General features: G+C 36.0%; 1 protein-coding gene across 3 annotated transcripts in view; it reads right to left on the bottom strand.

Annotated features, from left to right (window-relative positions):
- The window catches only part of SYT14 (synaptotagmin 14), a 202936-nt gene that overhangs the window by 156547 nt on the left and 27225 nt on the right, over positions 1-19164 (bottom strand). The gene's annotated exons all lie outside the window — the stretch shown is intronic.

Below are 19164 nucleotides of genomic sequence, written 5' to 3'. Positions count from 1 at the left end.
ATGTAGACAAAAAAACAGATACCATGTCTAGCATTCTTGGGAAAAGCTCACAGTTTCCTCTAAAATGAAAATTTTAATTTAATCTACAAACTTACAGATAGCATCTAGATTCTAGATGAAAATCTGAAAGCCCAACAAGACAGTCACTAGGCTTCAGGGCAGGTCATACCACTCCAGCCATCTCGCAGGCAGGTGCTAATATTAGAGCCAGCTTTGCTTTTTTGCCTTGTGCCAACCTCTCCGGTTCATCACAACTGCCTTAACTGGTGACTTGATCTATTGTCATTAGAGGACATATAAGTCACTCCCTCTCTAACTGAATATTCTCTTTTTCTGGCCCGGCAACCTAAGATGAGGGAAGAGCAAATAGCTGTGGACATGACTGAGTGCTGAGATATGGACATGGACAGAGGCAGAAAGAACAAATCCACACAAAAGGATGGAAGATTACATCCCAAACTCAATGACTCGGTCTCAGCTTAAGGGCTTCCCTGGTGGCTCAGACTGGAAATAGAACTGCCATATGACCCAGCAATCCCACTGCTGGGCATACACACTGAGGAAATCAGAAGTGAAAGAGACACGTGTACCCCAATGTTCATCGCAGCACTGTTTACAATAGCCAGGACATGGAAGCAACCTAGACACCCATCAGCAGATGAATGGATAAGAAAGCTGTGGTACATATGTACAATGGAATATTACTCAGCCATTAAAAAGAATGCATTTGAATCAGTTCTAATGAGGTGGATGAACTGAAGCCTATTATACAGAGTGAAGTAAGTCAGAAAGAAAAACACCAATACAGTATACTAACACATTTATATGGAATTTAAAAAGATGGTAACGATGACCCTATGTGTGAGACAGCAAAACAGACACAGATGTAAAGAACAGTCTTTTGGACTTTGTGGGAGAAGGCGAGCGTGGGATGATTTGAGAGGGTAGCATTGAAATGTGTATATTATCATATGTGAAGCGGATCGCCGGTCCAGGTTCAATGAATGAGACAGGGTGCTCAGGGCTGGTGCACTGGGATGACCCTGAGGGATGGGATGGGGAGGGAGGTTGGAGGGGGGTTCTGGATGGGGAACACACGTGTGCCCATGGCTGATTCATGTCAATGTATGTCAAAAACCACTACAATATTGTATAGTAATTAGCCTCCAATTAAAATAAATTAATTAAAAAAAAAAAAGAATCTGCCTGCAATGCAGGAGACCTGGTTTGATCCCTGGGTTGGGAAGATACCTGGGAGAAGGGAACAGCTACCCACTCCAATATTCAGGCCTGGAGAATTCCATGGACAAAGGAGTCTGGCAGGCTACAGTTCATGGGGTCACAAAGAGTTGGACACAACTGAGAGACTTTCACTTTAAATCAGCTTAAAGAAAATAACTCTATAAACTGTTATTTCATATCTTTGCCAATAAACTGAATGAAGGAACTGAGAATACGTTCATTAATTTTGTAGATGATGTTAGGAATGTTATATTGGGCATGGTGGCTAATTCATTAAAAGAAAGATACATGAGGAATCTCAAAATACTAAAGAAATAATACACCAAAACAAAATGAAGTTCAACATAGATAATGCCAAGTTACTATCCCACTAGGAGCCAAATGCTGATAAAGGTTAATGAAAATTTTGGCTTAATAAAATGTGCTAAGCAAAAATGTAAAATAATGTTATAATACATGTAAGATAAATATCAGCAGCATAAAGTTTTTAACAAGTGAAAACTAAGCCTTCTATTATGCCATCGGATTCTTATTAAAGCAGTTAGGTTATCTCATATTCAAAACAATGTTCAATTTCTTATCTCCTTGAGTTCCAGTGAAAACAGCAGTCTGATATCCCATCTCTTGTATTTTCACAAATATCTTGATATTACTTGGAGGCTAATGAAAGTGTAATTCAGTCTTAAATGCTGTGTTCTTTTATCATAAAAGGATGAAACAGTCAATTAAAGAAGTTTTAAAAAGAAGGCATAATATAGCCCTAGAAAGAAAGCAGTAGAAATAATAAAGATAAAAGCATCAATTACTTAAGATTAAAAACAATACAAGAATTCAAGAACTTTTTCTTAGATTTGGGGGGGGTGGAGAACTAAAATAAAATATACACACCTTTAGCAAGTCTAATCAATAATTACAATAAAACTAATCAATAATTACAATAAAACTAACACTAATTCAGGGAATTCTGTGGTGGTCCAGTGGTTAGGACTGCACACTTCCAATGCGGGGGGCCAGGGTTCCATCCCTTATCAGGTAACTGAGATCTGGCATGCCCTGTGGCATGAAAAGGGGAAAAAAAACCCCCACTAATTGCAGGTTTACTATGCTATATTTTACAGGTAATATTTCCACTCACATTCTATAACTCTACCCTTGAAGAAAAGGATACTGAAACTTGATGGATTGAATAATTTCAAATTCACAGAGATGTTAAGTGGCAGAGTCAAGATTCAAACAAAAGTTTTTTAACTCAGATCTCATTATCTGAACCAATACACTGCTTACAAATACAGGATACAGAGCAGAGACATAACCATAGGTAGGGAGGATATTTAAATTTTTAAAGGTAAATACTTTGTATACCTCAGCACAGATATCCAAACATCTACAAAATAAGCATAAAAATTTTTTAAGAATAAAAGAATTACCTTAACTAAAGCACTGTTTTGTTTATTTTTTTAGTACTTTTGTATGGGTTTAGTTGCTCAGTCATGTTGGACTCTTTGTGACCCTTTGGATTGTAACCTGCCAGGCTCCTCTGTCTGTGAGATTTTTCAGTCAAGAGTGGGCTGCCATTTCCTTTTCCAGGAATTATGGTGGCAACAAGCAAACACTGGGATTTTTGATGTGTTTCAAACGTTGCAGAGATTTTGAAAGGGACTGAGCCAGGGCCTTCTTTCTCTCAACTGGTGCATGATCACTTATCTCAGCTTTCCAAAGAGTTTGAGCATTACTTCCCAACCACAAAAGATCCCCAAGCTGGGAAGGAATGGATCTGAGAACATTTATTAATAAGCCAGGTGAACTGAATGACTGTGCTTGAGATTGAAAAATGGTGGTCTTAAAAGTACATTTGAGACAACTTCAAATCTCCGTTAAGTTCAGGATTCAAGTCAAGGCAGAATATCTTGAGATGGCCACAAAGGCACTGAAAAATCGGCTTCCATGTCCAACATCCTCTCTTTGTGAAGCAGGGTTTTCTGCAGCGATAGCAACCAAAACGAGACTGTGACTGGACATAAGCAACACACTTGGAATGTTGCTGTCTCCTATCACCCCCAAGTGGGATTGTCTGGCTGCAGGAAAATTTTGCTCAGGGCTGCTACTGATTCTGCATTATGGTGAGTCATATAATTATTCCATTATATATCACAATGCAATAATAACAGAGGTACAGCGCACAACACGCGTAATGCACTTGAATCATCCCGAAGCCATCCCCCTGCCCCGGGTCTGTGGAAAAACTGTCTACCATGAAACGGGTCACTGGCGCCAAAAAGGCTGGGGAGCGCTAATCCGCCACTATGCCACACCCATAACAGTCATTCCCAGACAAATTCCCCATGTTTCAGTCTATATAAACTGGAAAAATCAAGCAGTTCTTCTGGATTATGGAACGACTCCTCAAGAGTCACTCTTTGTACTTCACGTCCAAGGCAGCTAAGACTCCAGTCCACTCAGGTCCAGAAGGACAGACGGATGGTGGAGGAGGGTTTTAAGGAGAATCAGGAGTGTGTCACAAAGCAGCTGTCTCAGAAGAGGCACTGCAGCTTCCTTGGGCATGTCATGCTAACTCCAAACTCATCAGGCTCTTCCCATGTGTCATCATTCCAATTTTCAGGATCCCACCCCCGCCCCGCCCCCACCGCAATCAACACCCTCATTTCAACAGCAGACATTCTACAAAGCTGGGGATCCAGTTTGCATTGTAATTTAGCCATTCTGAGGAAGAGACTTTGGATTTCATTTTCAGCCATCTCAGTTCTCTGAATTACAAGAGATAAGGCTCTCTTTAGGGGAAGACAGAGAAACTTTCAGGTGATTTATGAGCTGGGAATTCAAATCCCTTTGCTCACCTTTTTCTCCGCGGCCATGTTCATGAAACTTGTTATTCTGAAAAAATGTTACCAGGTGTCAAAAGACATGGTCACCCAAGGTCTCACCTCTTAAAAAGTATTTGATTAGGAGTATCCGCTGATGATCTTGTGCCTATCACTACTGCCACACCAGGCCATGGACAACCAGTACTCTCTTTACTACTTAAAATAGAATCAGCACCTTTAAATCAAATCAGATCAAGTTGGAGAAACCCCAGAACAAATTCGGAACATGCATTCTTAAGATACTCTTCCTTTAAAAGTACTCTCAGTAACAAAACCTGTATTAGGGTTCTCCAGAGAAACAGAACAAAGAGGAGAGAGGGAGGGAAGGAAGGAAAGGAAGGGGGAAAGATTTATTTTGAGAAACTGGGCCGTAATATTGTTGGGGCTGGCAAATATGAAACATTAAGAACAGACCAGCAGGCTGAAGACCCAGGGAAGAGTTGATGTTACTGTAGTCTTGCAGTCTATAGACAGAAATCCTTCCTTTTTGGCTGGATCTCAAGTCTTTCCTTTCAAGGCCTTCAACTGATTCGATGAAGCTCATCTGTATTATGTACGGTAATATGCTTTGCTCAAAAAATTACTGGCTTAAAGGTCAGTCATATCTAAAAAATACATCAGAGAAACATTTAGACTGGGGTTTGACCAAACAACTGAGTACTACACCCTAGCCAAGATGACACAGAAAATTAACTCTCACAATATCCATACAAAAACCTGTACACAAAATTTTATAAGTCTTATGTGTAATACCCCCAAAATGGAGAGCACACAACTGTCCTTCAACAAGTGAATATTTAAACAGACTGTGGTACACCGATGCCATGAAATACTCTCAGCAATAAAAAGGAGCAAATTACTGATATATGCAACAATTTGGGTGGAATTCAAGGGCATTAGGCTAAGCAAAAAAATCCAGTCTCAAAAGGTCACATATTATATAACTCTACTTATATGGCATATTAAAATTACAAAATCATAGAGTTAAAGAATAGAGTAATTATTACTAGGCATTAAGGATATTCATTCAGGTCATTATGAAGATGTATTTATTAATATAAGAGGGATTGTTTTGGTTAAGAATTCATGGGAAGGTTTAGAGAGAAAATGTTTAAAGAGATGCATAATGATTTTCACTAAACCAGATATTAAAATAATTACCAAGATTAACAAGAGAATAGACGGAACAATGAAACCATATAAGAAGTTCAGTATATTTGTATACACAGTGAGCCAGAATATGATAAAGAAGGTTGTCTCAAATCAGTGAAGAAAAAATAAACTCAGAGGTTATTCAATAAGCAATGCTGTCATCTTTGGGTGTAGATACAGGGATTTCACATACATATTAGCTATTTGAAAAAATGTTTAAGTTTAAATGAATTTCGATTTTAAATAAAATTTACTAAAGCAAAGCAAAAACTCATAAGTAAAAATGATTAATACTTTTTCCTGCATACAAATATAAAAATTCTATGCATCAAAAGATGCTATAATCAAAATTCAAAATTATACAATGAAGAGGACAGCAAAAACTAAGATATAGCAAAAAAAGAGAGAAAGAAAAGTTACCAGTCTTAACACGCACTTGATATTTTTAATAAACTTTAAACCTACAAGAGCAATTTCAAATAGACAGTCACCAAATAATTGTAAATTATCATTAAAGAGAAAACTATCCTAAGACTCTTTGTGTACATTCCAAAAGTCACTGGTAAATGTAATCCAGTTGATCTATGCAAGGGCAACAAAGGAAAATTAAGAGAATTAGAATTAAATTCTCCTTTGGGTCTGGTAAAGCCACTCCTGTCTTACCAAGGAATTTCTTTGTGAACAATCCCTAAAATCAAATCTTTTGTGCCTAAATTTCCCATCTGCTCTGAAGACTGAGGTGCACACGACGCTGTTGAATACTTTGGTGGCTGTGTTGTTTCAAATCACACTGCTCCTACTGCAGGATTTTCTTTCATAAAGTTAAACATAATCTATCAAGTAATGCTGGTTTCTATTCTTAAATCTAATCCTATTCTATTCTTAAACTTGATTTAAGAATAGATGCCTAGATGACTGTATAGTCCATCTGGGACAAACTAATTCAGCAGTCTTGGTAGCTATAAAAATAAAGGGAAGGCTACTCAAAAACCTGCAGAGCAGGCTATGGAAGGGATCTAATACTCAAAATTCAATTTAGACACTTAGGGAGTTTTCATTAAAGACAACAGGAAGAAAAATAACATGAAAAATATCCGCACTCATGGTAAACAGAGAAAGGGAGGGTAAACAATATACCAATTTGACAAAGCTTTTTAAACAAATAAATGAGAAAATAATCTTGCATGTGATTATTATTAATGAAATCTGCTATAAACTTTTAAAAATACCTTAAAAATTAGGATATTCTTTGACACTGATAATCTATTTCCAGGAATTTTGTGTCAATGTAAAAATTACTTTTTTCTAAGGAAACAATCAAAGCTACTGAAAACAGTATAAATGTTTCTATTCAAAAATATTATTTGTAATAACATAAATTTGTACATTAAAAAAAATCCAGAAATAGGAGATTGGTTAATAAATAATATTATTCCCATACAATAGAACACTATATTATCATTAAAAATTAGATAAACAGTAAGAAAATAAATTGAAAAATGGTTGCTAATGTAGGAAAATATTCAATGTTACATTAGGTTAGAAAAATTCTGGACATAATCCACAGAGTGATACCTGTTTTGTTTAAACTATGTGTATATTTAAATTTTAAAATTATATGATAATATTGAAATATTAATTGTTATTGTGGAGGGTATAATTATGTGCTATATATTTTCTAAACAATTCTCTGTATTTTCTAAATTACTGAAAATGAACAAATATTACTAGATGACCAGAAAAAAAGCTACTGTATTTCATTATATAAATATATATTGAGATTATATATAATGAAATTATATATATATAATATATATAACACCCACACACACACAGGATCCTTTTATTCTTAAAAAGGCAATACAGAACAATTTCCAAAATCTGATGTAAAGAGCACAAGATAACAGGATTTTAACATGTTAATTGCGAGAAAAGAATGACAAAGTTTCTATAATAAAATACATTTAGGAAAAACTGGGCTAAATAGAGTCGAAAAGTCTTCTTCAGGCTTCCAGAGCCTTCAAACGCAAATTTTTCAACCTCAGCCACCTCCATGCCAGCCCCTAGAGAGACTCCATAGAACCTCTAAGAATTCGGAGAACCACTTAAAAATCGCCAGTCTCTTCTATTATTCTCACATGCTGGATATATTTTATAAAATGTAATGAGACAGGGAGGGAAGAAGAATGAATTACGTTACAATAATAGTGAACTTCCACAAGGCAATAATGTCTAAGTACATATTGGGACCAGGGAAAGGGGGCAAGAACTGAAGAAGACAGCAGATGGAAAGGCGCGCAAACTTGACCTGCTTATTAAAACTGGTCTCATATGGATATATTATAAAATATGCAAATTGCATACATATGCTTTCACACGTCATGACAAATCACACTGATGTGGTAGAATTTTAAAGATACTATAAACTGAAATTATACATATACCTTAGCATTTAAATTAAAACTGCACCTTTGACTTTAAAAGCACCAGAGAGTTCAGTGCTAAAATTTATGCAGCAGAAAACAAACTTCAGCATTATTTACCAAACAGATCTTCATATTAGCCATTAGATGGCACCACATATCTACTAGTTAACATAACTGTAATCTTCCCCCATGTGTTTAAAAAGTATTATAAAACATATTTATCTTTTAAGTAAATATCATACATGTTATCTTTTGTCATGATTAAATCTTAAGTTTTCAAATGAAGAAAAATAATTAAACAATTATATCAGTATCACCCTTTCTGCAACATTACAATTTAAAAAAACTAAGTCCATTCAGAAATCAAACTGGAATGTTCTAAGACAACTATTCAAAAGTTAAATGGCAAATGGCTAGAGAACGTCTTCCCTTAAGACAAACAGAAGATAAGCCTAATTTTCTACCTTAGTTTTTTTCTTCTTCTTTTCTTTCATAAATCTTACACTGTCCAGCTTCTAATTCTTCTCAATAATCTAATTTCTGTCTACCGTTCTTACCTAAATTTCATCATATTTTATTCTCTAATCTAGGACTCTCAATTTCTATCAATTTAAAGTGTAGCTTCCTAGTCTCTACCCTGATACCCTCTGTTCTACATCTTTTTATCTACTATTTAGACACACAAAAAACTGCCCTATTCTGCTCATTGCTTTTTCCAATCCAAACTAAGATAGAGTAACAAGGATAAGATTGACCCTACAACCTGAAAACACTGAAACATGAGACAAAATATACGAAAGACACTGGACACAGGCAAGAAAGGGCAGTGACCACGGAGAAAGGAAGAAAGTGATAATTATTATTTTCCAAGCTTACCGCCTGGAGAAAGTTTCCAGGCTGCAGCAAAGAGAAAGGGAGCCCAAGCAGTGCCCTGGGAATAAAAGGAGGCTAAGGAGGCCAGAGTTTGCACAGCTGAGTATCAGAGAATAGAAAGGGTTAGTCGCTCAGTGTCTGATTTCCTCACGACCCCATGGACTGAAGCCCACCAGGCTCCTCTGTCCATGGAATCTTCCAGGCAAGAATACTGGAGTGGGTTGACATTCCCTTCTCCTGGGGATCTTCCTGACCCAGGGATCGAACCTAGGTCTCCCACATCGCAGGCAGATTCTTTACCATCTGAGCCAGAATGAAAGCTGTGCAGAAAGAACTCCAGAGAGCCGTGCTGAGTCACCTATAAGTAAGAATACAGCTGAGTACTGCTCAAGACATAAAACCACCAGAGATTGGGAAAAGACTCCTCCAAAAGGATTAAAGACAAAAGTGGTCAAACATCACACAGCACAGAAATAGTGTCTATTTTCAAGATCCAAAACGAAACACCAAACCTATAGGGCACTGATTAGAATTCTAGAATATCTTGCCCAAAGGTGAGGAAAAATTAAACTCTAGAATAAATGCAGGTATGATCCCACCAAACAATATTTAAAAGAAGACAAAAAGGAACAAGCTGTTTCCAAGTAACAGCCTAATTCATAACAGAATTCAAAAAAGTAAACAAAATAGCTAACATACAACAAGGAAAACTTCACAATATCTAGCATTCAATAAAAAATTATTAGGCACGCAAAGAAGAGGAGGTGAAAATTTTTAAAAAAATCAAAACTGACTCAGAATGACAGAATTAGCAGACCATGATATATGGTTCCAGGTAATTTCACCAATAAGCATCTTTGCTACATATCAGCCATAAATATTTTCACCACATACCTAATTGGTCATAAGGTAATTTTGCTGTAAAAGATTAATAATAAAAAAGAGGGGCATTTAAAAGTACATAATGAAACATTAAGAAATGAATACATTAAAGAAACTATAGCAAAATACAAAAATGTGGAATATATTTAAAACGTGTGTAAAGTCATAACAAAGCTGTACAAATTAACTGATCTTATGAGTTGTAACAAGCACTGTCCTCAAAGTCTTTCATTCGCAGAATTTTATACGTCTTTTCTTCTTATTAATTCATCTCCTCATTGGCATTACTCTTTTACTTTTTCAATAAAATTTCTTTCTATATTAAGAGGAGTAACAGTTTCCAAATACTAGGATGCATATCTGTAAACTGAGCTTTGAATTTCAGTGAAAGCCATCCACACTGTTGCTTGTTCTTCCTATACTGTCTCATGTCTGTTAATAGACACTGCAAACTTCTAAGGGAAATGTGAGTTCATTGCTGCAGGTTCAGATCACCAAAGGATCTGCAAACTGATACATTAGTTCCTAGTATAATATGCAGTTGGGCTTTATCCTCTCTTATTTCACACTTCTAGTATGTTTTATCACCATATTTTCTATCAACTCAATATATATTATATATAGTTTGTTATCATTGCTATTTTAAGATCACCACACCTACTGGTCACTGTATAGACTATTATGAGGGCTAAGGTTTATATAATATAAAAATGGGTGCATTGCATTAACAGAGAAATGAAACCAAACTGCCAACCAGTTATTTTATCTTTATGGCAAAACTGCCTTACAGCCAATTAGTTATGCAATGACAATGCTTGCAGGAAAGATGCTTAAAGAGAAATATTGGACACAAATACTAACAGTTATTATAATGTATCCCATGGGTTCAAAAAGCTAGCAAAAAGACAAAGTATTAAGAACCATTGATATATGTTTTTAAAAACCTAAATCAACCTTCTAAAGATGAAAACTATAATATCAGAGGTAAAAAGATTAACAACAGATTAAATATTGAAAAATAAACATTAGCTGACTTGAAGACATACCAATAAAAAGTAACTGAATAAAACAAAGAAAACAATTCTTAAAATGAACAGAAAGGCTGTAAACTGTGAGACAACTTAAGGTGCACAAATATATACGTAATTAGGGTCCATAAAAAGAGAGGCCAGAGAAGGGAGAATTAAGAAAACATTTGAAAAAATAAAGTTCAAAATTTTTACAAATTAAATGAAAATGACAAACTACAGAAGCTAACTGAACCCAAGTACAAAAAACATGAAGAAAGGTACAAAAAGGAATATCATATTCAAATTATTTAAAAACAGTTATTAAGATCTGAAAAGCAACCAGAAAAAAATTACACATTATGTAGAAAGGAAAAAAGATAAGGTTAACAACAAATTATTTGTTAGAAACAAATGCAAGCTAGAAAAAGTGGAGCACCCACCACTACAGTACAGAAAGAAGGGGAAAGGTGATTAACCTAGAATTCTTTACCAGTGAAAATATCTTTGAAAAACAAAGGTAAAATAACAGTAATAAATTGTTCTTAAACTGTGAGACATTCAAAAGCGAAAAGAATTCACCACTAGCAAACCTACTCGAGAAATGTTAAAGTCCTTTAAGCAAAAAGAAAATGATAACACATGGAAACAGATTTATCAAAAAGGAATACAAGGCACTGGAAATAGCAAATGCATGGGTAAAGACAGGTTTCATCTTATTAATTTTTTAAAAAGATAATCGAGAGTGATATCAAGGAAAACGGAGGAGAAAGCGTCAAGGGTTGGTTTCTGCACTGAAACAACTATTACACTGGAAAAAGGCGTCAGAACCAACGATTCTTCCACAAAAAAATTTTGTTTTCTATTTCTTTACTTCTGTACCTACATGAGATAACAGATACTCACTACACTTATTGTGATAACCATCTCATGATGCATGTAAAGTTGTACACGAGAAACTTATACAGTGCTGTACCTCAATTATATCCCAATGAGATTTAAAATTTCTTTTGAAGTCATCTATTGCTGAATTCTGCAACCTAATCAGACACTTAGAGCAACCAGAGACATACCTGATGAAGAAGAGGTTGCTGAAATTTGGTAGCAGAGCAGTGGTGTAGGAGCCAATCATAACCCTTCATTCTTGGCCCCTCCTGCGTGGGGAAAGCACCTTATGCTCCTGGAGCAGCTGGCTGGGGTTGGGGGTGGGGGGGAGGGCGGTGGCACTAAGCACGTTGTCTTATGAAAATTTGGGGCTGCACACTTTGGTTCTTCTAGCTATTCCCTAAAGGACCAGGGCAGATGTTTGCCTTTGTTTTGGCTCCCTCAAACTACAGTGACATCCCTGGCAGGAACTACTGAAAAATTTAGACAGGTAGATCTTTGTTTTGCTTGGTATTTTGGATCCAGACATTTAAGGAAACCTCTATGAAGTCATGGCTGACCACAGATATAATGCAAAAGGAAATACAGTGACCACACCTTAGAAAGGACAAAGACTTTTCAAATATAATCTAACTGTGGCACCCAACAGGCAAAAGTCAGCAATCCCTGATAAGCAGGAGAATCTGATTTTCATGCCACATTATGGCATTCAAAATACCCACTTCCCAACAAAGAATCACAAAGCAAGGAAACAGGAAAGTATGTCCTGTTCACATGAAAAAATATATAAATATTTTTACATTTCAAAACCATCTCTAAGAAACCCAGACATTAAAATTGCTAGTAAAAAAAATTAGAAATCAACTGTATTAAATATGCTCGGTGAGCTAAAAGAAGAAGAACTAAAGGAAATTCAGAGAGTAATGTATTAACAAATAGAGGGTCAATATATACACACTGTTCAAAAGAAACAAGCAAGAATTCTGATGATGAAGATGGCTGAGATACAAGACAACTGGAAGTATTCAGTTTGAGAAGCAGAAGAATAATGAAGAAAAATTAACAAAGCCCAAGGGACCTAGGGAATATCATCAAGCATACAAATATATGTACCACAGGAGTCCCAGAAGGAGAAGAGAGAGGGACAGAAAAATATTTGAAGAGATAATGGCCACAAACACCCTAAATTTGTTGAAATAAATGTAAACATCCAAGGTCAAGAAATTCCAAGCCCTATAAATGCAAAGTGACCCACACGAAGACACATTAAACTCGTGAAAAACAAACTCTTGAAAACAGGAAGAAAGAAACATCTCATTACATACAAGAACTTATCAGTAACAGTTGATTTTTTTTTTTTTAAATCAGAAACCATGGAGGGCAGAGGGCATTAGGGTAACATATTTAAAGTCCTGAAAGGAGAAAAAGAAAGTCTGTGAACCAAGAACTTTAAACACAGCAAAATTATCTTTTAAGAAAGAATGAAAAGGTAAGACATTTCCAGACAAATAAAAGTTGATGGAGCATGTTACTAGAAGAATCGTCCTACAAGAAATACTAAGGAAGTCCTTCCGGCTGAATCGAAGAAACAGTGGACAATACTAGAAGCCACAAGACTGAACAGGACAGGGTAAATGGAACTCCAAAGACGAATAACAAAGCCAGTTATTGCATTTTGGGTTTATAACTCATTTCCCTCATCGCTGTTTCAAAAGAACATACATAAAATAACCATTATAAATCTATGGACACATAATGCATGTACTCTGACAACTATCAGAAAGTGGAATTAAGAATCAAACCTCATTTACAAGTGCATTATAAAGAATAAAATATCTGGCAATAAATCAAGCCAAGAGGCACAAACTTCTACTCAGAAAACTATTAACTGTATGATACTGATGAATGAAACTGAAAATGACACAGATGGAAAGATATACTCAGGGACCAGAAGAATATTGTTAAAATGTCCATATTACCCAAGGCAATCTACACTGGTTCTACAAAAAACAAATCAATGAAAAGAAAAGAAAAAAAAAATCTAAGTGGGTCAGTTTCTGTAGATGTTTTTTTCTTTTCTTTTCATTTATATATATATATATATATATACACACACACACACGGAACTTCCCCAGTGGCTCAGACGGTAAAGCGTCTGCCTGCAAGGTGGAAGACCTGGGTTCAATCCCTGGGTCAGGAAGATCCCCTGGAGAAGGAAATGGCAACCCACTCCAGTACTCTTGCCTGGAAAATCCCATGGACAGAGGAACCTGGTAGGCTACAGTCCATGGGGTTGCAAAGAGTCGGACACGACTGAGCAACTTCACTTTCACTTTCATATATACACATACACTAATTTAGTATATAATAACAGAGGTATATCAAATTAGCAAGGATGAATTTTTCAATAATTAGTATTCAAATAACTGGTTAATCAGAGATAAATACAAAGCTGAGTCCTTCACAATGAAAAAGCTGCAAGTAGATTCAAGACTTAAATGTTTAAAGATGCCTACATTTTACAGTAATTAGAGACTCACTGAGTTAAACTATGAATTCTTTAGAGAAATCATCTCCAAATGTAAGCCACAGTCAACATCTGTATGACTCTCACTTTGTGGACAAATTTCTCAAAGGTTTGTTTGTGGTTATATAACTTTGGGGGCTAAAAGGTAGAAAAGATGAATCATATTTCAGCTGATGCACAGAAAACTGTCCTCTGTAGGTATTTTCTCTCTTCTTGAAAATGGTCATAAGGTAGTATAAGTAACTAAGAAATTAAATTTATTGTTCAAAACAACCCAGCCATATATATCTCTTTATACAGAAACTCATATAAATAAAAAAGTACTTAAGCCAATATAGCCCATTCTTTCATCTGAGTCTTAGGATGAAATAGACCCATAAGAACAACAACAAAAATCTCCCTTCTCCCCTATTCTGCTTCTAAAGGAAAAACATCTTAGGAGAGAGAAACCAAAATTAAGTTGATAATGCGGGTAGCATTCTGTAAAATGTTCAGACGCTTATTACTGAAAAGGGCTGTAGTGGTTGGTATATATGACATCAATTTTCAGAATGGCATCAAGAATTCATCTCTAATCATCTTCTCTGAAGGATTAAAAAGGAACCCTGGACATCTCAGCTTCAAATCAACGAGGCACGATCCTGAGCTAGAGTAGGCCGAGACCTCGTCCCTTGGACCATGGGCTGGGCAGTTAAAACATTCTGATTCTTCTGTCTTGGTGCCAATAAATGAACTTTCTTTTCCTTTTCAGGGTCAGTTATTAAACAGTGTGTAACATAGCTGAATAACGCATACGGGCTTAGGAAAAACGGAAAGAGGCTTTAACCCTATGAAGTTGGTCCCTAGAAGTCATTCTGCAAAACACCTTAGTTTTATACTCACAAAACTCCAACTAATCCAGGCTATAGAAAAAATAAATAAAAGGATAAGAGAGAAAGTGGTACTTTCAGACAGAAAGGACCGGGTGAGGTACAGGGCTGGCTCTCACAGTCTCCATTTTTATAACAATGACTCCAGATTCTCATAATACTGTGACCTTCACAATAAATTCTTTCCCCTTAAGTCCTGAACTTCAACCTCCCCTTCAACTGTTGAGGGGCTGCCTTACTCACTAAATATTGATATTAACTTACAGCAGCCTCAATTTGGAATACAAAACTAAAAATAGCAAGCATGAGTCAACGCGGAAGGCTCTTTTCCCTCTGGGTGCACATAAAACTCTCATTAAGAAGTTCAAGGAAGCTGGGAATGAATCAAAGAAAATACAGCTCCATGATTTCCACCTTCCACTAAATTGTAAATGAAAATGTCATTTTAATTATAGTAGCAAAAGCCCTATTCTTTGTTACCATCAAGGCTCTATAAATTCACAATCTAATTAAAAATTCTTGAGTCAGGAAAAAAAAAAGAACACCTTAAAATGTACTCTAACACAATAGTTACAAAAATCTACTGGCCCCCTCAACTCAAGAGTATCTCTTATTAGCACTGCCTAGAAGTCACTGAGCTCTATGAAAGGGAAAGACAGCTAGCCAAGAGCTACAAAATATGAAAACAGTATAAACAGGAGAACTATATTACAACTCTAGATTTTTTAAAAGATAAAATTCAAACTAAATTACATGCTAGGAAAAGAAGCACATTATTTACAACACACTGTTTAGTCACAACAAAGAAATAGAAATAGTCACAAAAAATTATAATTTTTAGTATTTGAGTGTTGATTTAACAATACATAAAAATGACTTTTACTGGATTTGCATGGAAACTGAACACAGATCTCTTCATATGCCAACATCCAAAAATTAGTGCTCAGAATTTTCCATACTCGGAGCCACTCCCTTATTCAGAGGTCAGCCAAGTGTTTCCTTTATAAATTGCCCGTCATTTAAAACATTGTGGAAGATTCATGTTGAGCCAAGTCATTAGTAGCTCTCATGCATTCAAAATGCTGAATGTCAAACCACTAAAACAATGAGCAACAGAAACTATCAGGACATATCTTCCACATTTATATATACAGAACACATCTGACCCATTGTTAAGAGTCTGCAGGTTTCAAGAGCTGTCCCTACTCCTTCATTAAAATAATATTAATAACATGCATATATCAACTTACTGGCTAAGAAGCCAGACACAAAAAGCCTACACAATTCACTTAGCCTAATGTTTTTAAAGAGTTGACTCATTGGAAAACACCCTGATGCTGGGAGGGATTGGGGGCAGGAGGAGAAGGGGACGACAGAGGATGAGATGGCTGGATGGCATCACCGACCCGATGGACATGTGTTTGAGTAAACTCCGGGAGTTGGCGATGAACAGGGAGGCCTGGCGTGCTGCGGTTCATGGGGTCGCAAAGAGTTGGACACGACTGAGCAACTGAACTGAACTGAATGCTTTCAAGATGTATCCATGTTGTGGCTTACATCAATTTTCATTCCTTTTTGTGTGTGAATAATATTCCATTACATGGATATACCAATTTTGCTTACTCCACTGATTGGCTGATGTATATTTGGGGGTCATTTCTATTGTTTTAGTGATTATGAAAAATGCTGCTATGAACATTTATGTACAAGTTTTATATTAACATGTATTTTCAATTCTCTTGAATATACCTGGGCGTGGAATTGCCAGGTCATCTAGTAACTTCAGTTGTTCCTCAGTATCCACGGGGCACTGGTTTCAGGACCTGCTGTGAATACCGAATCCAAGGATGCTAACATCCCAGTGGGCCCACTATGACCATGCTTCTGCATCCACAGAGCCAACCACCCACTGATCAAGCATTAAGCTCATCATCTGAAACTGGCTGAACCCAACGCAGAACCCACAGATGAGGTGTCGACTGCATATTTATTGAAAAAAATCTGCATGTAACTGAGCCCGTACAGCTCAAATCCATGATTTTAAAAAATATTTAAAAAACTATATATTTTTAACTTTTTGAAGAATTTTCAAACTGTTTTCTAAAGTGGTTGTACCATTTTATATTCTTACTAGCAATACATGAAGATTCCAATTTCTCCACATCCTTAACAACATTTGTTACTATTTTTAAGATCATTCTTAGTCAAGCATTAGGAAGAGAACAATTGAGAATCCTTATACAGTTTTATTTTATTTTTCCTTAGAAGCTGCCAAAGAAGTAAAAATTATGACTGAAAAGGAGTAAATAAAACTATCATGATTTGCAGGGGATACAAATGTCGATATAGAAAACCAAAAATATCTGTAGAAATATTAAAACAGTTTAGCAATAAGACTGGATATAAAATCAATATAAAAGTTAATTGCATTTACATTATCAGATTTCCTGTTCTTCACAGCAATAAAAATATGAGATTTCTAAGCACAAATCTAACAAAAGTTATGCAAAATTTTTATAGAGAAATTTTTAAAACTTTATTGAAAGGCGTTAAACAAATGCAAAGATACACTATGTTCAAGAACAGAAGGTTTCAGTTACAATAAAGACATTAACTCCATATGGATGCAAAGATTTAACATAACTCATTAAAATTGCAAAAGGGCTTTTTAAGAAACTGGACAGATTGATTCCAAAATTTAAACAAAAAACAAATCAAAGGCCCAGCAATAATCATGACACCACTGAGAAAGAAAAAGAATTTGCCCCAATAGATAAGAATCACAAAGTTCTAATAATCAGTGAAGAAAAGGAACAGATAAGTGTTGATAATGGAACAGTGTGAAATATTTTAAATACTTGGTAAATTGTGTAAAGAAAAACTGAAATTAGGTTCTTACTTTTATATTTGGAAATATAAAAAATTTCCAAAAAATTAATTTCAGCCAGATTAATAATAATAACTATGACCAAAGTTTAAAAGGTTAAGACTTTAAACTTTAAAAAATATTATTTCCCCCCAAAGTCCTAAAGAGTGCTAAAGAGAAAAAAGGAGAGAGAATGAAAAAAAGAATATTTAGAAGTCTGACTAATATTAAAATTTTTGCTCAAAGACCATGGACATTTGTATCTGCAAAAAAATGAAGTTGCCTAGCTCCATGCCTCCCAAATTTCCCTCTCCAAATTGTAAAAACTAGAAGTAAAAAGTAAATCTACATAAAAACCATGTCCTCAGAATAACTTGAATACAGAGAATACTGAAATCTCAAAATAACTGTTAGTAAAAAAGACAAAACTTAACAGATCTTAGGGCATAATCTCTCACTTTCTCACCTACTCCAATCCCATTGAAAGGCTTTGTCTTAAACAAAGACAAAGAAAAACTGCTGAGAAGACAGAAAGAAGATTTAAAAAAAAAAAAAAAAAGTGACCTAAAACTATTGTCAGAAAGAAAAGCTGGACATGAGTCTGAGTGAACTCCAGGAGTTGGTGATGGATAGGGAGGCCTGGCATGCTGCGATTCATGGGGTTGCAAAGAGTCGGACACGACTGAGTGACTGAACTGAACTGAATCTGAAAACACTAAAAAAAAAAAAAAGAAAAAACAATAGATTTAGATAGAGCACAGGGAAGGAATCTCAAAGTACACGTGAGCTGAAGGGACAAGCATGACTTACATGGGTGGGTGGGTGTCTCTGTAACTTAGTTTCAGGAGAAGGAAAAGGCAAAAAGGCAGAAGGTTCTTTGGCAGTTTGGTGGAGATGAGGAAAAGAAAGAAAATGGAAGCGTCTTGGGCTTCCCTGGTGGCTCAGACAGTCAAGAATCTGTCTCCAATGCGGGAGACCTGGGATCGATCCCTGGGTCAAGAAGATCCCCTGGAGAAGGGAAAGGCTACCCACTCCAGTATTCTTGCCTGGAGAATCCCCATGGACAGGGGAGCCTGACGGGCTATAGTCCCTGGGTTCCCAAAGAGTTGGACACGACTGAGACCGAGCAACTAACACTCACTTGGAAAGACAAAAGAATCACAAAATCAGACGATTCAGAACCCCTTCCCTACCAAAACAAAAGACAACAAAATACCCTCACTATATCTTTCCATTTCAATATCCTCTTCTACTCAGCCTGAAATTTGCTCACTGATGTCACATTTCTAAATTACACATCTACATCTGGAGGGAATTTATGCAGATGATCACCATTAACATAAACAGAACATGTAAGACAAGGAAAAAGTAGGCATATTACATGAGGGTGGATTCACTGATAAGTGCGAGAATGGGGCTCACTGTACTTCTTGGGCTCACTGCTTCATTAACATTTCCCAGCTTTTTCTGAGATTAGATATAGCCATGACTGAATTACTGACAAGAGGTGTGCATCCAAGGGAATGTGTACTGCTTCTAGGCCTAGCCCATAA

The sequence above is a fragment of the Bos grunniens genome, chromosome 16, assembly GCF_055505025.1.
Source record: "Bos grunniens cultivar Pamir isolate PY7600 chromosome 16, Bosgru_T2T1.0, whole genome shotgun sequence".
NCBI lineage: Eukaryota > Metazoa > Chordata > Mammalia > Artiodactyla > Bovidae > Bos > Bos grunniens.
This window is presented reverse-complemented; position numbering and strand designations above follow the sequence as displayed.